This window comes from Rhinolophus hipposideros (assembly GCF_964194185.1).
Source record: "Rhinolophus hipposideros genome assembly, chromosome: 6".
NCBI classification, from domain to species: Eukaryota; Metazoa; Chordata; class Mammalia; order Chiroptera; family Rhinolophidae; genus Rhinolophus; species Rhinolophus hipposideros.
In genome coordinates, this window is record NC_138052.1 from 51,088,167 (window position 1) to 51,104,900 (window position 16,734).

The 16,734-nt window shown below is 41.7% G+C and overlaps 1 pseudogene across 1 annotated transcript; it reads left to right on the forward strand.

Moving 5' to 3' along the window:
- The first annotated feature begins 4,735 nt into the window (after positions 1-4,735).
- On the forward strand, positions 4,736-5,214 carry LOC308499277 (large ribosomal subunit protein eL21-like; annotated as a pseudogene). The gene has a single exon. The product of its transcript is annotated as a large ribosomal subunit protein eL21-like (transcript).
- Positions 5,215-16,734: the final 11,520 nt, after the last annotated feature.

Below are 16,734 nucleotides of genomic sequence, written 5' to 3' on the forward strand. Positions count from 1 at the left end.
AAGCTTAATAAGGACTGTTGTTAGCACTGAGCAAAGCACCCAGCATCTGCATGGTTCACACAGAGGTCCTTGTCAGGGAGCCACATTTTCGAGGTTATAAGAGCGACTCCTCAGTCTCTTTCTGCTTCACTTCAGCACTCACCCCAACCTTGACCTATAGTCTTTCAATTCAATGTATCTCAGTAGCGACGCAGCATGTGCCTGTATACACATTCACAGATTATTTTGCTTCCTCCAGTATGTTTGGAGGCAAATTTTGAGGTGGCTGCTGAGAGCTGTCATTGTACACCTACCTCCTCTAGTGATCAGGAGTTAACCAGCAGATCACTGGCTGTCCACTGTGGGCAAAGGCAGTGGAATGAGAGAAGCCTGTCTGCAAAGGCCAAAGTGCCTAATGCTCACAAACAGGAAAGGCAGAGATGCATGTGAGCAAACAAACCGAAAAGATGACCCTCATTCCAACTGTGCCAAGCCACATAGGCAGCCCCCAATTCACCTACTGGCTGTTTTCCAAAATCTGCTTGTAAATCAGTTGTTTCAACTTACAATGCATTTTTCCATAGAAGCCGAGTTCTAAATGGTGGCTAGGCTATCAGGCCAGCTGTCAAAGCCACACTTAACCTATAATGTGCTGAATGCACTACTAAACAGTACACATACAACTAGTATGGCTGAAAGAGTGTCACTGCACTAAAGGCAACATTTGGGTTCTGAGACAAGGTGGCTTGGGTTCACGTCTCAGCTCTGCTATTTACTGTCCTGGAGCCCTACACACTCTATTTAATCTCTCTAAGCCTCAATTTTTTCATCTGTGAAAGGGGTTGATAATAGTATTAACTTCATAAAATTGTTGTTAGAAAGATTAAATAAGACACAGGGTAAAATACCTGACCTGATATACAGTAAGTGCTCAGCAAATACCAGGTAGCAAGAAGAGGATCATTTACGTATTTTATTTTTGAGCTTATTATTCTCAAATTCATGCTGACGTTGCTCATTCCCCATTCCAAGGGTATGAAGAGGCTTGTGTGTATACATTTCTTTGTTGAGGAAGGGACCTTCCTGATTTGTTAAAGAGAAGGTATTATAGCCTATGGGTTAAGAGTCAGATTCCAAAGCCAGAATGGGTTCAAGTTCTCACACCAGCTGTGTGACCTTGGGTATGCTACTTAGATCTCTCTGTTTCTCATCTGTAAAATGGGGATATTATTATTAGTACATATGTCATAAGGGCTGTCATAAGGATTAAGTAAGTTAACATAGGCAAAGTGCCATGCTTGTAAGCACCATAGAAGAAAATGTAGCTATTATGAGGACACCATGGCCTGTCATTGGCAATGATAAATGAGCAGGAAACCAAGGCCCAGTTGGAGATTAATGACTGTCTTAAGGTTACTGTTAGTAAGTAATGATCTGGGACTCCAGCTTGGTCTTCTAATCCCTAGTCCCATGCTCTTTCCAGGTCATGGTTTTCTCTCTACCACATACCTATGAGGCAGCCTGGAGTGTTAGCTAACATTTATTGAGTACCCAGTGGGTGTACAGAACTGGGCTGATTCCCATAGGTTTCCTGGAAAAACAGAAGTTATGCTCTAGACTCTAAACTAGGAGTTGGCAAACTGGCCACACACAAACGGGCCACATCAGACCACTGCCTGTGTTTGCATGGCCTGTGAACCAAGACTGGATTTTGCATTTTTATATGGTTGAAAACAATTCAAAAGAAGAAGAGTATTTTGTGACACACGAAATGATATGAAATTCAAATGTCAGTCTCTGTAAATGAAGTTTTATTGGAACAGTCACACCCACTTACTTGCACAGGGTCTATCACTGGTTTTGTGCGACAGCAGCCGAAACGAGGAATTGTGACGGACACCAGGTGACCCACAAAGCCTCACTTATGTATTACTGCCTGGCCTTTTGTAGAAGAAGTTTGCTGACCCTGAGGTTCTCGCTGGTTTTTGCTGAGAGGGGTTCAGAGGCTCAATGATCTGACTCAATGTACAGACACTAAGCCTCCGAGTGGCTGAGCTGAGAAGGGAACGGCCTGCCACCTGAGTTACTGCTGTAGTCGCGTTCTGAAATTTCTTAGATGCAGAACCATGTTGTAGACACAGTCACAGAATCAGGAACCAAGATCCAATCCCAGCTCTATGACTTGCCAGTTGTGTGACCTGAGGCAAGTTACTTAATTTTTCTTGTGCCCCTGTTTCCTCATCTCTACAATGGGATTGTTTGGAGGATTATGTGAGTTTTATAGTAAAAGCACTTGCAAGAGTGTCTTGCACATTGCCGGCACTATGCTACTGTTAGCCATGGTTATTTTTGAAATCCCATGACCCTTTGGAGAAAAAGAGAAAGATGCCTTTCCCAGAGCAATGGGCAGTGTGTCTGCACAAGCTCACTCCCTGTCTCTCCGGGGCCAACTCCCACGCCTTCTTTAGGCCAGCACAGACGTCTGCATCTTTCCCGTCAAACTTTCCTTGAGTTGTTGACTTCTTTGTGCTTCCATAGAACACTGTACATCCGTCCTGTAAGGTTCTTCTACTGAATGAAAAAAGGAATGTCTGCCCGTTTTTGTTTGTACTAGATGGTGTTCTCCTGGAAGGAAAAACATCTTCTCAGCTTTGTCCCATAGTGCCTGGTATGTGAAATATAAGGTATGTAGTGGCATCAGTAAATATTTGGTAAATTAGAGAATGAATAACAGGCTAGGAAACTACAGAGTTGAGAAGTCTCTAAGATTTTTTTTTTTAATGTGTGAAAACCTTCTAAATGTGGCAATTACTTTATCCCTTAAGGGACAAGCTTGCAATGCAATTATTTTGGAAATTTTGAGGCTTAAAATAAACAGCAGATGGATACTTCACTAAATTTAGAAATCATGGAACAAAGTTCTTGGTCTGGGGAGAAGCTTTGTATGAATTGGCTGATGCCCTAAGTGGCTATGTGATCTTGGGCATGGCGCTTTCTGACTTCGGACTTTCATAGTTCATTGAGAAACAAGGAAAATGAACAAATGGTAATTATTAAGGCCTTTTTCACTCCCCAAACTATAATTTCTACTTCTCCCAGAAATCTTACCAAATTCTGCTCACCTGTGAGCAGGGCTTCTAGATAATGCTGGTAGGTAAGTTACTTAAGTTTTCTGAACCTGAGTTTGCGAAATAAAGAGTAATGGGATCACTGAAGTGTACGAATGAGAATGAGAGGCAAAAAAAATGAATCTACAAAGGAAGTTGGGGCTGGACCATGACAGGCTTTGGGTGCTGTACTGAGTCTGGAGTTGATGGAAAGGAAACAGTAGGAGGCCGTATCTGGTATTAGGAAGTGGAAGGGCAGGACCAACTTTGTATTTTACAATAAGAACTTTGGCCACAGTGTGGAAAGTGGATTGGAGGGAGAGAAGGAGAGCCAACATACAACAATACCCGAGGAGATACGGGCTAGAGGAGATTTAAGAGGTTGGATTTTTTGGAGGGTAGTTTAGATAAGATGAGCATGTGGGCAAATGGAATGCCATTCACATGATAGGCAACAAGAGAAATAATACTCTGGTCAACTTTTATTTCTTGTATTATAGTCTTAATTAAGAAAAACGTCATGGACCTGTATATCCCTGCAATCACATTAGAGCCAAGATAGGGTAGTGACTAAGAGTTTAGGCCCTGGGTTTGAATCTTAAGTTTGAATCTGGATTAGCTTTGGGATCTTGGGTAATGCATTTTTCCTCTTTAAGTCTTAATTTCCTTGGCTTTACCTCCCAAGGTCACAGTAAGGATTAAATAAAATGACACATTTTAAGTGCATATTGTAGGGCCTGGTAACCAGTAAGCAGATTCATGTTGGCTATTATTATTATTATACTAGAGTGCTTTGGGTTGGCTCCAGCTGCAATCTCCTCAAGGCTTCAACTATGTTTTCATTCTAGGAAGATACATTTAGAAGACTCAGGCAGAGGCTCTTCTGCCAGAACTGGATTTTTTAAAAACTAGATGACTAAAATAAAAGTTTAAAACCACTGTTCTAATGGGAGTTTAATCCTTGGAAACCCAGAAACAATTAAACGGAGACTTTTGGTTACATTAAATGCAGTTCTTTCAAATCAGCTTAAATGCATGGCTCGCTACTCAAAGGTTCCAGAGAATTCCACTTGCCTGTTTGGGAAGCAGCAAACAAGGTCAGTATTGATAGCTCACGCTTCAGTGAGTGTATCAATTTAAAGCTTCATCAGTGATTCTCACTCATCGGCAGCCCTGCACGGCTGTTGTAAGAACCGGGTGACTTACGAACCTATTAAATAACTTCTTCACTTGTGCTCTAATGAGCCTATTGTTTCCCTGGAAGAACACAAACACCTGAGTACAAGCACAAACAGAAGACACAAACAAGAAGGTGCAGATTTCAGAGATGCTTTACCTCAAAGCAGTTTTTGTTTTGATTTTCTGTGGTTGCCGATTGTTTTGCCAGCCTCGCTGGGTATACTTTGATAACAAGTCCTGAGTAGGACTGTCAGGGTCCCCTGTCCACTTTGAAGTGCTCTGGTTATGGTTGACTCATCTGCTGTGTGGGAAGCATGTGTGTGACCTTTGGGAATTTGCATATTAGATACTCTCTGATCTCCTATTCCTCCAAGCAGCAGAAGTGCCTCCGCAGTGAAGATTACCACCCTCCCCATTTCTAGGTCCATGCTGCCTATGCTAGGACCGCCATCTTCCAGTAATTCATCAAAATGACCGACACAAAGGGAAAGAGGAGAGGTTCCCTGCTCTATGTTCTCTAGGCCTTTTAGAAAACATGGAGTTGTTCCTTTGGCCACATACATGCGGATCTTCAAGAAACGTGACACTGTAGACATCAGGGAATGAGCATTGTTCAGAAAGGAATGCCCCACAAATGTTACCATGGCAAAACTGGACGGGTCTACAATTTTACTCAGCATGTTGTTGGCACTATTGTAAACAAAACAAGGGCAAGATTCTTGCCAAGATAATTTATGTTCATATTGAGCATATTAAGCACTCTAAGAGCCAAGATAGCTTCCTGAAACTCATGAAGGAAAATGATCAAAAAGAGAAGGACACCAAAGAGAAAGGTACCTGGGTTCAACTGAAACGCCAGCCTGCCCCACCCAGAGAAGCACACTTTGTGAGAACCAATAGAAAAGAACCTGAGCTGCTGGAACCCATTCCCTATGAATTCATGGCTTGATAAGTGTAAAAAAATAAAATACCTCTGTACTGTGAAAAATATTTCTCTTAACTGAGGAGAAGTGTGATGTCCCTTCCCCCAAAAAAATAGTTAAAGGAAAAAACAAAGAAGTAGGATGAACCTGCTGCAGTGAAGGGGGCACAAAACCCACCCACATAGAGGACATCCTGGGCATGTCAGCCAAGAAGTTCTCCTTGCAGTCTTGCTCAGGAAGGCTTTGGCCCTGTTTTTCTGGTACCATAATTCAAGGTTAGTGTTCCCGTGTCCTCTAGACACATTATCACTGGTGAAAGAAAGATTGAAAATTAACCCCTTAGGGTTTGGGCCCAACATGCTCCATGAAGGTACAGCAGGTAAGAAATAGAAATATATATATTTACATTTGGCACTCTTTGTTTAGGGAACGAACTTGGTAAGTTTTAAGGACAGCGGTTGGAAAAAGCAAACAGAGAGAGCTAAAGGTTCTATTTCAGAAATGAAGAGGAATCTGGGAGTGGGAATGGGCAAAAAAGAGAGGAGAAAGGAAGGGGGAGACAGAGCCAGTCACTGGACGAGCTAGAGTCCAATCAGGGAGATGGTTATTGAGAAGATTTCCATGGAAGGGTGCCAGAGGATTTTTATGAATATTTAATTGTCAATTTTAAGGTTTTTTTCTTTTCTTTTCTTTTCTTTTTCATAGCTCATCTTCCCAGTTTCACAAGTTACTTGTTTGAGAGGAGCTCAATAACAAAGTAAGGCAAAAGGTGGAGCTCCCTGAGGGGGCTGGGAGTGGAAAAGAAACTTGAACTTCCACAGGATGTGGGACAGAAAGCTAGATAGAATTTCAATTACATTTTAATGCACAGGGTAACCTCAGCTGAGACCTGGGTTCCACAAAATGTAGAAAATATCCATCTGTCACTGATGTCGTCTAACCTCTTGATTCTCTGTGGAGGTTTTCATATCTCTTGTCTTCAACACATTTTCTCTGATTATGATGATCAACACATACTTGGGCCTTGAAAAACTAGGTCAAACTGAATGCTGCGAAAGTAGGAACTGTAATCATTAGGGCTTCTTAAGTTTTTTGGATCTCATTTCCTGCCTGGTATCCTTCCTATGGCCATTACAGGGATGGGAATGGCAACTGACCCTGTGGGATGATACCCCCCATTACTACTGGAGGGTTTAAGCAGAGCCTGAATGACCAATTGACACAGAGTTGTACAGGAGATTTATGTGTCAGGTGGAAGCTAGATAGGCCTCCAGGCCCTTTCAACGTTGAGCTGAGCTTCGGTTACCTAGGGGAGGATTTAAAACTTTCAGAGAAGTTTAACATATCCCAAATGTCTGTGACTGTTCCTAACGAATGTATATGTAGCCCTTTCCATAGCTCTATGTTAATCTGTTCCAGCTTATGCTAATTATGTTCTCGTTACTTAGGAGGAAGGAAAGGAGACTTGGACCCTCTCCAAGTGGTGGGCTGGCAGGAGGCAGCATATGGCATGCTGGGGGGCCCTCTGCGTGCCCACAGCACTGGGGAGCTAGCTGCACGGCACCTTTCTGGTCTGTACGTGATCCCATCGCAATGCAGCGGGTTCTGAAGCCACATGATTCCTGCTTGCAAAGGTTTAGGTGGGTGTGGCTAGTGAAGAACCACAACCAGTAACGTCCACAGGGTTTTTTCTGTAGGTCAGAGCTATGGGTCCAAGGAACTCTAGGGCCCAAGGAGTTAGGAGTGAACAGTGAGGGTGTAACTTCCCTGAGAGGAGCAGTCAGTTTCTCTGATCAGCTCTCATTCTTCCTCTGCTCTTTGGTTGAAAAGTCATTGCAGAGAGGTATGAAGTGGGGAATCACAGTTTGCTCGCACTGCAACCCATATGTGCAGACAAAATGCACTTTTAACATTTGGCTCCACAACTGATTTCTTCATGCACCCCCGCTCAGAGTATCAGGGGAAAATATAATTTTCTGGTCAGTCCAGTTTAAAGCTTAGTCTGATACAATAGTTTGCAAATAAATTGCTCTGTCTTTCAGTTGCCTCCCTGCCTCTGCTTCTCTCTCCCATGTGGCTGCTCCATGGAGTACACGTGACCTCCGCGCATTAAGGACGACAGGCGCTCACATCCCATCCCCTCGCTCGGCTGGAGCAGCAGCCACTCTGCCTGTCCATGTGCATCTCGCTGGCATTTGCAGTTATGGTCGTTGGCAGGCGCAGCCTGCGGTGTGGTCATGCTGCGGGTGTCAGTATGGGGGTGCCCCGCCCACCGACTTTGCCTCTCCTGGGTTTAGCTTGCCTCAGGACTCCCTGCAGCCTGGCAGCAGCTCTTGGGCAGTCCTAAGTAGGGTTATCACATTTAGCAAATAAAAATGCAGGATACCTACTTAATCTGAATTTTAGGAAAACAATGTATATATTTTTTAGTATATTCCAAGTATTACATGTAAAATTATTTGTTGTTTATCTGAAATTCAAATTTAACTGGCCATGCTGTAATTTATCCACATACCCTCCTGCCAGGCCCAGTGTCCTCAGCCACCGTTCCTTCAGCCATAGGGACTGTGGCTCCTGATGAGGGAGTCCTTTTGGCCAACTCGGCAGCCACACCTTCAGGAACCTTCTGTGTCTTTCATAAGGGACTGGCTAACATCTGGATACCTTTTGTGCCCAAAGGAGTCAGGGATTCCTTCGGGGAGCTGAACCCAAACCCTTGCTGGCTAAACAACTACCCTAGGGTGTCACTTCTCCCCTGGGATGTGGCCACCCACACACATGGTTCCAGGAAAGTCTGTGAGTACCACGGGCATGGGGCAAGAGCCCTTTCTGCCATTGGTGTGACCGCCCGCCCCACATACCTCTCATCCTCTTCCCCTTCTGCCCCCAACCTCTTTCTTGCTCAAATCCCCCAGGCAGAGAGAAGTGAGTTTCTGTTTGAATTCCCCTATGTCATATCCTCCTCCTACCACATGGCAAGCAAGCCATAGCAGAAGGAACATTTTATTTGCACTATAGGCAGACTCAGTGACCTGCGTTCTATGTCATGGTTCTGGTTATATTAAAGACAGAAATAAAGGAATGTAGAAAGCCCCCTGTCAAGGTAATAACGTGGCTTGCATGGTTTTTGTCTTGCTACAAAATCCTATATTGAATGTCATTTTTTTTTTCTCTTTCCTTCTGTACCAATCATGTTTTCCCCCTGGGTAGAAGGATATTGCCAGCTGATTGGAGATAAGATCATGAGCTCAGAGAGGCTACAGAGAAAGATCGCATTAATAATTTTTCACAATATCGCCTCATTATGTTCTCTTTATGAGGTACTGGCTGACATAAATACTTCTACTTTGAGCTGTTCTCAAAACTTTTTACACCCTCCTTCTTTCACTATTGAGAGGCTTCTTGTAATATGAACTTCTATTAGGAGGAAAGTTGACTTTGTCTCCTGAAATCTTCCAGAGATAAATTTCTGGGCAATAAACTACTTGGGTTTTTCATTGAATTATGAAATTTCTCAAAGACACAGAAAAGTAAGTGAAATAAAATAGCAGCATACAGATACCTGCCATTCAGATAAGATTCTTTAGATAGGCTCTTACCAACTTCAAGTTTATAAAGATAGCAATCAATTTTAAAAGATATGAAAAAATTATTTATAGCCTTTTGTTCTCAGTCAAAATATCTTCTTTACATTTTCCTCGTATTTTAGGCTGTGGGTTGTGCCACTCTGAAGTAAATAATCTAGCTACGAGGATAAAATTACGTTATTTGATAGGACACAACTGGGAAATGCAAAGAAGGAAAATTGTGTACACAGGATGCATTCCATTTTTGACTTCCTGAAATGCCATTTGTCCATGGAGCATGGAGGAGAAGAGTGTGGAAAGGTTAGTTTGGAAATAAAATCATTGCTTACTCCCATAATCTTGTCTTCCTTCCGTTTTGCCTAGGTGGACCCATTGCTCCCATTACGTGTTATCACAAGAAATGAACTTTGTAAGGCTGTTTCCATAACCAATCATGTCTGCATTCTCAGTACATACTTTTAAGTTGTGTGTGTTTCCCAATTTTTCTGTAGTTTCATAGACTATTTGAGGTGAAAAGTAAACGGCAGACACTCCAGTACGATCTCGTCAGGCTGTCGCTTGAGAACGAGGTGAGGCGACCTGTCCTCTAGCCAGGGGAAGGCAGAGCTGGGATGAGGAGTCGTGTCCAGACCAGAGCAGCCCAGGCTCGTGCATCACCTGCTACACCACACTACCTTTTTTCTGCTGATTAACAAAAACACCCCGCCATACACTCTGCTATCAAGAATGTCGTAAAGTTTAAATTGGCCTATCTCGTAATTAACTACATTTTAAGGGTTTGGAGGTGGGCTAAGCGCTCCACTTCAGCATATTAACTGTTTCACAAGGAGGAAGGGGAATTTAAACAGAAGACAAAAAGGGAAAACATGTTCTTTATTTGGTGGCAATGAAATCTGGTTCAATGTTATTGGATTATAATGGCCCAATTTTATCTAGAAACTGTGCCTCTGGAAACACAACCCTCAAAAATGAATAAAAATTACGTTCACACATTTTTTAGGTTAACCTCAAGAATGGTATAGAAAGTTTACCTACTTGTGGCCATGTTTATAGGCACTGGGGTTTTTGTTTTTTTGTTTTACATGTAGTCGTTTCTGAGAAACACTTTCTGCATCATCACTTATTTATTTTAGTAGAAAGAAGATCCAAATTCTTTATGATCAGATTCCAAACCCTACATAATCAGATTACATTTCCAAGTATATGGATTATTACTTCTTTTTTGCCTCCTAGTTCCGAATTGGACCACCTAACAAAACTTCCCTACTCTTGGCTGGGCTCTCGCTTACACTTTACTGATTTTTCAACACGTGACTCATACTCTAAAAGCAGCTCAAATGCTACTTGCTTCATGAAGCGTTTCCCGATTCCTACGGCTACCTTCTGTAAAAGGAAGCTTTACATCCTTCGTGCTCCCATAGCACATTATTTACCTTTCTAATATACTAAATAAATCACATGTGGAAAACCTACCACTTTATCAAATGCATTTTACTTAATTATTTCCCGTGATTGCAGCACTCGGAACATTCTGCTTTATTATTTGGCTCAGCATCTCAGCTCTTTCACTGGAACATAAGAACCTTAATAGCAGACTTCCATTTCATATGTGTTTTCTGTGTAACCCACTGTATTACATTTTGCATATGACAAGGGTTCCAACTAATATTTGTTGGCACTAAATGGATAGTGGCGTCCATACGGACCGGAAGGGATTAAATTCCTAAATGTCAATAGGTTGTTCTTTGTCCTCAGATGAAGGCTCTGGTAGTGACTCAGCGGGCCCTGCTCGCCTCAAATTCCACCTCCGACTCTGAAGTCTGGCAGCCACCTCAGCGCATTAATAGGCAAAGCTGTGACTTGCTGGGTAATAACACACTGCCTTGGAATAATCATTTTCAAATGAATCAACAACAGCAGCTATTTGCCTGATCTAATTAGCATCACCTTTTTTTGAGCAGGCAGAAAAAGGTTGGCATATTCTGTATGATGCAGCATGAAGCAAATTATATAGACAAGGCCACATCACAAGGTCAGGTAGTCACCTCCATGGCTCAGGCCTTCCTGGCAGCCTTCATCCTCCCACCCCCCTTCCTACACCAGCTCAAGAAATGGTTTGTATCATTTCAAGTAGGAGAACCACAAGGAAATCCTTGATTTGAAATTTAGCCCCAACGTGGTTTCTGTATTTAAAGTGACTTGCTTCACAAGAGCATTGCAAGAACAAAGGTGAAATTCTCTTCACATCCAAGAATACTTGGGAAGCAATTTAACCTGACTTGAGAAGTTAACTGCTTATCTACCTGGAAGGATGGTAAGAAAGAGGGACCCTCTCATCCCTCCTAGGAGTTAAGAGGTGTTTGTTTCCAAAGCAAAGGCCACAGAGTCTGAGAAGGAGCAGACTTGAAGGGAGGACAGACAGAAGGGATGACTCCATCTTTAAGAGGAAAATGATTTCCTAAAACTGGAAGGAAGAAGTGTATGTGGGGAGGGCATTCTGCCAATGGCTGAACACAGTGCATTTTCTCTCTCTCTCTCTCTCTCTCTCTCTCTCTCTCTCTCTCTCTCTCTTTCTCTCTCTCTCTCTCTTTCTCTCACTTAGAAGGAATATGGGGACCTTGGACTGGAGAGAGGTGACAGATGTTTTGGGGAGTAAACCCCAAGGCAATGCTGTGCTTGGAGCTAGCTTGCCAAAAAACATCTCTTCCCAAATGCCATCATGGCAGGCTGAAAACTGTCCTTTCCCCATATTTTCAGAAATGTGTGAGCTCCACAGATTCCTGTTTGACCCTAAGATGAGGAAGGGCCCGCTATGATGACTGAAATTGAATACTCTATCCACCCTGGTGAGGTTGAAGCCAGATATGATTTGGTTTCCAAAGATAAAATGTGGGCTCTAGAGCCAGACTTCCTGTGTTCATAAATCTGGCCCTGCCACTTCCTCGGTGTGCCTGGCTACGTGCACACCTTAGTTTACTCATCTGTAAAATGGGAAAATGGTATTATCTGTAAGGTTGCTATGGGGACACAAAGAGTTAATACATATGAAATCCTTAGAGCAGAGTCTGGCATAGATGAAGCACTATGTGAGTGTCCCTTCTCATCACTGCTGCTGGAGGGGGTATACAGGAGCATATTCATATATGCTGCATTAATGGTCCTATTAGGATGTATGTGTGTCTTTTGTTAAGTGTCCTCTTGCATGCTGCTCTTTGTAGATGGCAAGTGCTTAGAGGCGTCAGTGTCTACATCTGTCTTTGCATTGCCTCTGTGCTCCTGTAACACTCCCTGTTACAGCTACTTGTGAACATGTTCATTTCGTAAATCCTCATCTCTGTAGTCTTCCCCAGTTCCTGACACATAGTAGGAACACAGCAAACGGTTTTTATGAATATAGATCTGTTGTAGGGTATTCAGCAGTGTGCTCAGGCTTTAATCAAGGCTTTCTGATGAGACTGAAAAAAACAATTCCAATGATTTATTGAACGGTTTAGAATAATGTTGCTTCTTGGTCAAGGGGAAACAGGCCCTGAAGGAAGTCATTACCAGAAGATTGCATGTATATTTAGAGGTAGAATTGGCTCCCTGACCTTCCTTGCTCAAAAGCCTCCAGGTGGAGGACCTAGTGCTTCTCTTTGGAGGGAACTGTTAAGGCCAGAAGACCTTTGTCAAAGTAAGAATCCAGAAGAACCCCAGGTTCCCCGTGGAACCAGATTTTGGGGGAAAAGGACAGCTGTTTCACAGTAAGCAGAGATTTCAGTGGACACTGGCTGTGTTAATTAGAGCAGTTAATTTTTCCTACCTCCTCAAGTCCTAGGAAAGCACCTAGCCGAAGCCATTTCTTCAATTCATAAAGAAGTGTTTCTATGAAGTTCGTGGCTTAACAGCTAGCCTTATAATAGTTAAGTCCTCTTTGATTGAATAATAAAAACAAAATGTATTTGAAAGACAAAGGGTACATAGCAGGGCTTTCTGAATTAATATTCCAATGATAATAATACCCTGTTTCCCAGAAAATAAGACCTAGCCAGACAACCAGCTCTAATGCATCTTTTGGAGCAAAAATTAATATAAGACCTAGTATTATATTGTATTGTATTATATTAATTATATTATATTATATATTACATTATATTACACCTGGTCTTATAGTAAAATAAGACCAGGTCTTATATTAATTTTTGCTCCAAAAGACGCATTAGAGCTGATTATCCGGCTAGGTCTTATTTTCGGGGAAACACAGTAACAACAGACAGTGACTGGACATGAGATTCTGTGCTGGGGTTTTACATGTCATTTCATTCAGTCTTTACAGGGGCCTTAGGAGAAGCACTACTATTTTCTTCACTTCACAGACGAGGACGTGAAGATGAAAGAGACATTAACTGACTTGTCCAAAGACATAAAAGCTGGTAAGCAGTACCCAGGCTTTGACTTTTCTTTCTGACCAGAAGCACTCCCATCATCCTCTCTAAACATTACAGTTTAAAAATTAAAGAATGGATCAACTTGAGCCACAAAGGAGTAGGAGTAAATAAAGATGATGACTAAGGTCGAAATACATTCAGTTATCTCTGAAATAATGATCACAAGGAGTTCAAAATCCATACTTTGATTTAAAAAAAATTATTGAGGTAACATTGGTTTATAATATTATGGTTTATAACAGGTATTGGTTTATAACAGGTATTCAACATAATAATTTGACATCTGTATGTATTACACTGTCACCCCCAAAAGTCTAGTTTCCATCCATCACCATTGACCCCCTTTACCCATTTAGCCCTCCCTCTGTCTCCTTTCCCTCTGGTAACCACGGATCTATTGTCTGTCTTTATGAGTTTGTTTTTGTTTATTGTTTGTCCATTTGTTATTTTTTATATTCCACATATGAGTGAAATCATACAGTATTTGTCTTTTTTCATCTGACTTATTCATTTAGTATAATAACCTCAGGGTCCATCCATGTTGTTGCAAAAGACAATATTTCATTGTTTTATGGCTGAGTAATATTCCATTGTATATATGTACCACATCTTCTTTATCCAATCATCAGTAAGTGGACACTTAGGTTGTTTCCATATCTTAACTATTGTAAACAATGCTGCAACGAACATAGGTATGCATATATCTTTTTGACTTAGCATTTTTATATTTTTTGGATAAATACCCAGAAGTGGAATAGCTGGATCATATGGTATTTCTAACCTTAATCTATTGAAGAACTTCTATAGTTTTCCACAGTGGCTATACTAATTTATATTCCTACCAGCAGTGTATGAGGGTCGCCTTTTCTCTACATTCTCTCCAAAACTTGTTGTTTCTTGTCTTTTTGATGATAGCTATTCTAACAGGTATGAGATGATATCTCATTGTGGTTTTAATTTGCATTTCCCTAATAATCAGTGATGTTGAACACCTTTTTATGTGTCTATTGGCCATCTGTATGTCTTCAATGGAAAAATGTCTACTCAGATCTTCTGCCAATTATTTAATTGGTTTATTTGGGGTTTTTTTGTTGTTGTTGAGATATATGAGTTCTTTATATATTTTGGATATTAACCCCTCATCGGATGTATAATTTGCAAATATCTTTTCCCATTCAATACATTGCCTTTTTGTTTTGTTGAGGGTTTCCTTTTGTTGTGCAAAAGCTTTTAGTTTGATGTAGCCCCATGTGTTTATTTTTGCTTTTGTTTCACTGTTGGAGTCAAATCTACAAAAACATTGCTAAGACCAATGACAAGGAGCTTACTGCCTATCTTTTCTTCTATGTATTTTATGGTTTCAGGTTTTACGTTCAATCTTATTCCATTTTGAGTTTATTTTTGTATATGGTTTAAGACAGTGGTCTAGTTTTACTCTCTTGCATGTGGCTGTCCAGTTTCCTCAACACCATTTATTGAAGAGACTTTCCTTTCTCTAATGTATGTTCTTGGCTCCTTTGTCATAAATTAGTCATCCATTTGAATTTTGAATTTTTTTTTCAAGTCTCTGGCTATCAAGGTTAAAATTATAGCATTTAAAATGCTAGTATTAAGAGTAATAAGAAAACTGCTGTGTAAAGTTAGCAAAAGAAAGGACCATTAACACAGCAGGAATGAATAAAACCCAGAAAGCATGAAACAAGATGAGATCAGCGGGCTTGAACTCACCAGTTACGACTGTGGGGAGAGGCCAAGCTCCCCTTTTTCCATTTAACTATAAATTTAGACAGAGTGACAGAAAAAGGTTAAAAGTAAAAGACAGAGCAAAGAGTTACCTTAAAAATACAAGTAAAAGGCAGCCAAAGACATGGCATCATTAATAGCAAATGTTGTAGCAATCAAAGGAGAAACAAAGCATTCAGCAGAGGACAGTTTTTAAATGAAGGTTAGACTCTCCCGTGAAGATATGCTAGAGGAAAGCCGTATGTGCAATAGTAGTGAAAGACATTGCAATGCTGTCCTCCAAACCTGACTTATCAAGTAGACACAAGACAAACTATCATGCAGGTTAGCCCAGTCTCCCAAACCACAGATCCTGCTGGTTCTACCATTATTTCAGACCCATGGCCAACATCTCCTCCTGCCCTGGGGGGCCCAAACCCTACAAACAGTTCCAAGGGGTTTCTTTATTTGCTTCCTTCCTTTCCCCTTCTTTGTGATGCCTGTAAACACACCGCACCATTACAAAGCCGCAGCCGCATGCAATATTGGAACAGAGACACCCTGTTAAATCCGTTCCTGACAGCTGCAAGCCCCTTTTAAAATTCAATTATAAGATTAACAACTGTAACCACTGGCAGACCGTTACCACCCAGGGTTCAGGGAGTTCTGGGGAGAGAGAAAGCCACCCGGCGGGAAGAGGCCCAGCTGGAAGACTCATGATCTCCTTACCTGGCCAAACCTGTATCTGCACCTGAAGGATTAATTCAAGAGCAAATGTGGAAGGCTCAAGCTCACAGTAACTTAAGACACAGGGCTGGAGCCCACTCAAGCAGCCAGACCAGTTCTCTCACCGCTCCCTGTTTTTCTTTCTTTTCACCTTGCTTGAACTTGGAAACTCATACCAGAAATTAGGATAGACAAAGGTTGGTGTAGCCTAATTCTCAGCTCAAAGAATCACTCCAAAAATTCTGCTGTGCCGACCAGACCTGTGCTCTCTCCCTTTAAAAACAAGGGCCTCATGCTGCCCTTCAGCAGTGGCAGCTGGCGAGTTACCCCCAGCCCAGAGCTCTGGCCTGCAGCAGGTCGCACACACAGACCCTGTTGCTGGGCTCCCAGGGCCTTTGACAACCACAGCAAATGGGGATGTTGCCTGGTTTGCTCAAGTCTCCACTTGTGCTCATGCTGCTGAAACATTAGCCAGACTGAGCTCCTGACAGTTCCCAAATTAGATAGCTGAGAAGGCACTTTCCACGTAGGGCCTTGCTTCTGAGAATCTCTGTATCCATCCAACTCCACCCCACATTCCTTGCTTTCAGGACTTAAATTAGACTGACCCTCACCCCAACAACACTTGAGTTTTCGGGTGTAATGGCCATTTGAAATGAAATCCTAGAGCAAATATGTATCGAGCCTCTGCAAAGATCTGGATTCTTCATCTTCAAGGTACTTAGAACTCGGAAGATAGAAAATGTATTATTTTAGTTACAGTTATGAAGTACAGATGTATATATCTTTTTTTATAAATTAAACATCAAAAGTGTTGCCTGCCAAAGGCTTCACACATCTTCCTCCAAAGTTGATGTGATTATTTGCAGAGTTTTCTAAAGAGAACAGTCTGCGATTGCTACATTCACTTCAAAACTCTGGCCACCTGTATTTATTCTCCTGAGAGCTCTGAAAATCAGCCACATTTCACAGATTAGAACTTTTATAAAGAAGTCCTACTAATTAACTTGGCTCCCCAAGCCAAGCTGGAGATGATTTTAAAAATTGTGCAAAGTCTTTCAGGCATTCTTCCTGGCACTGCTCA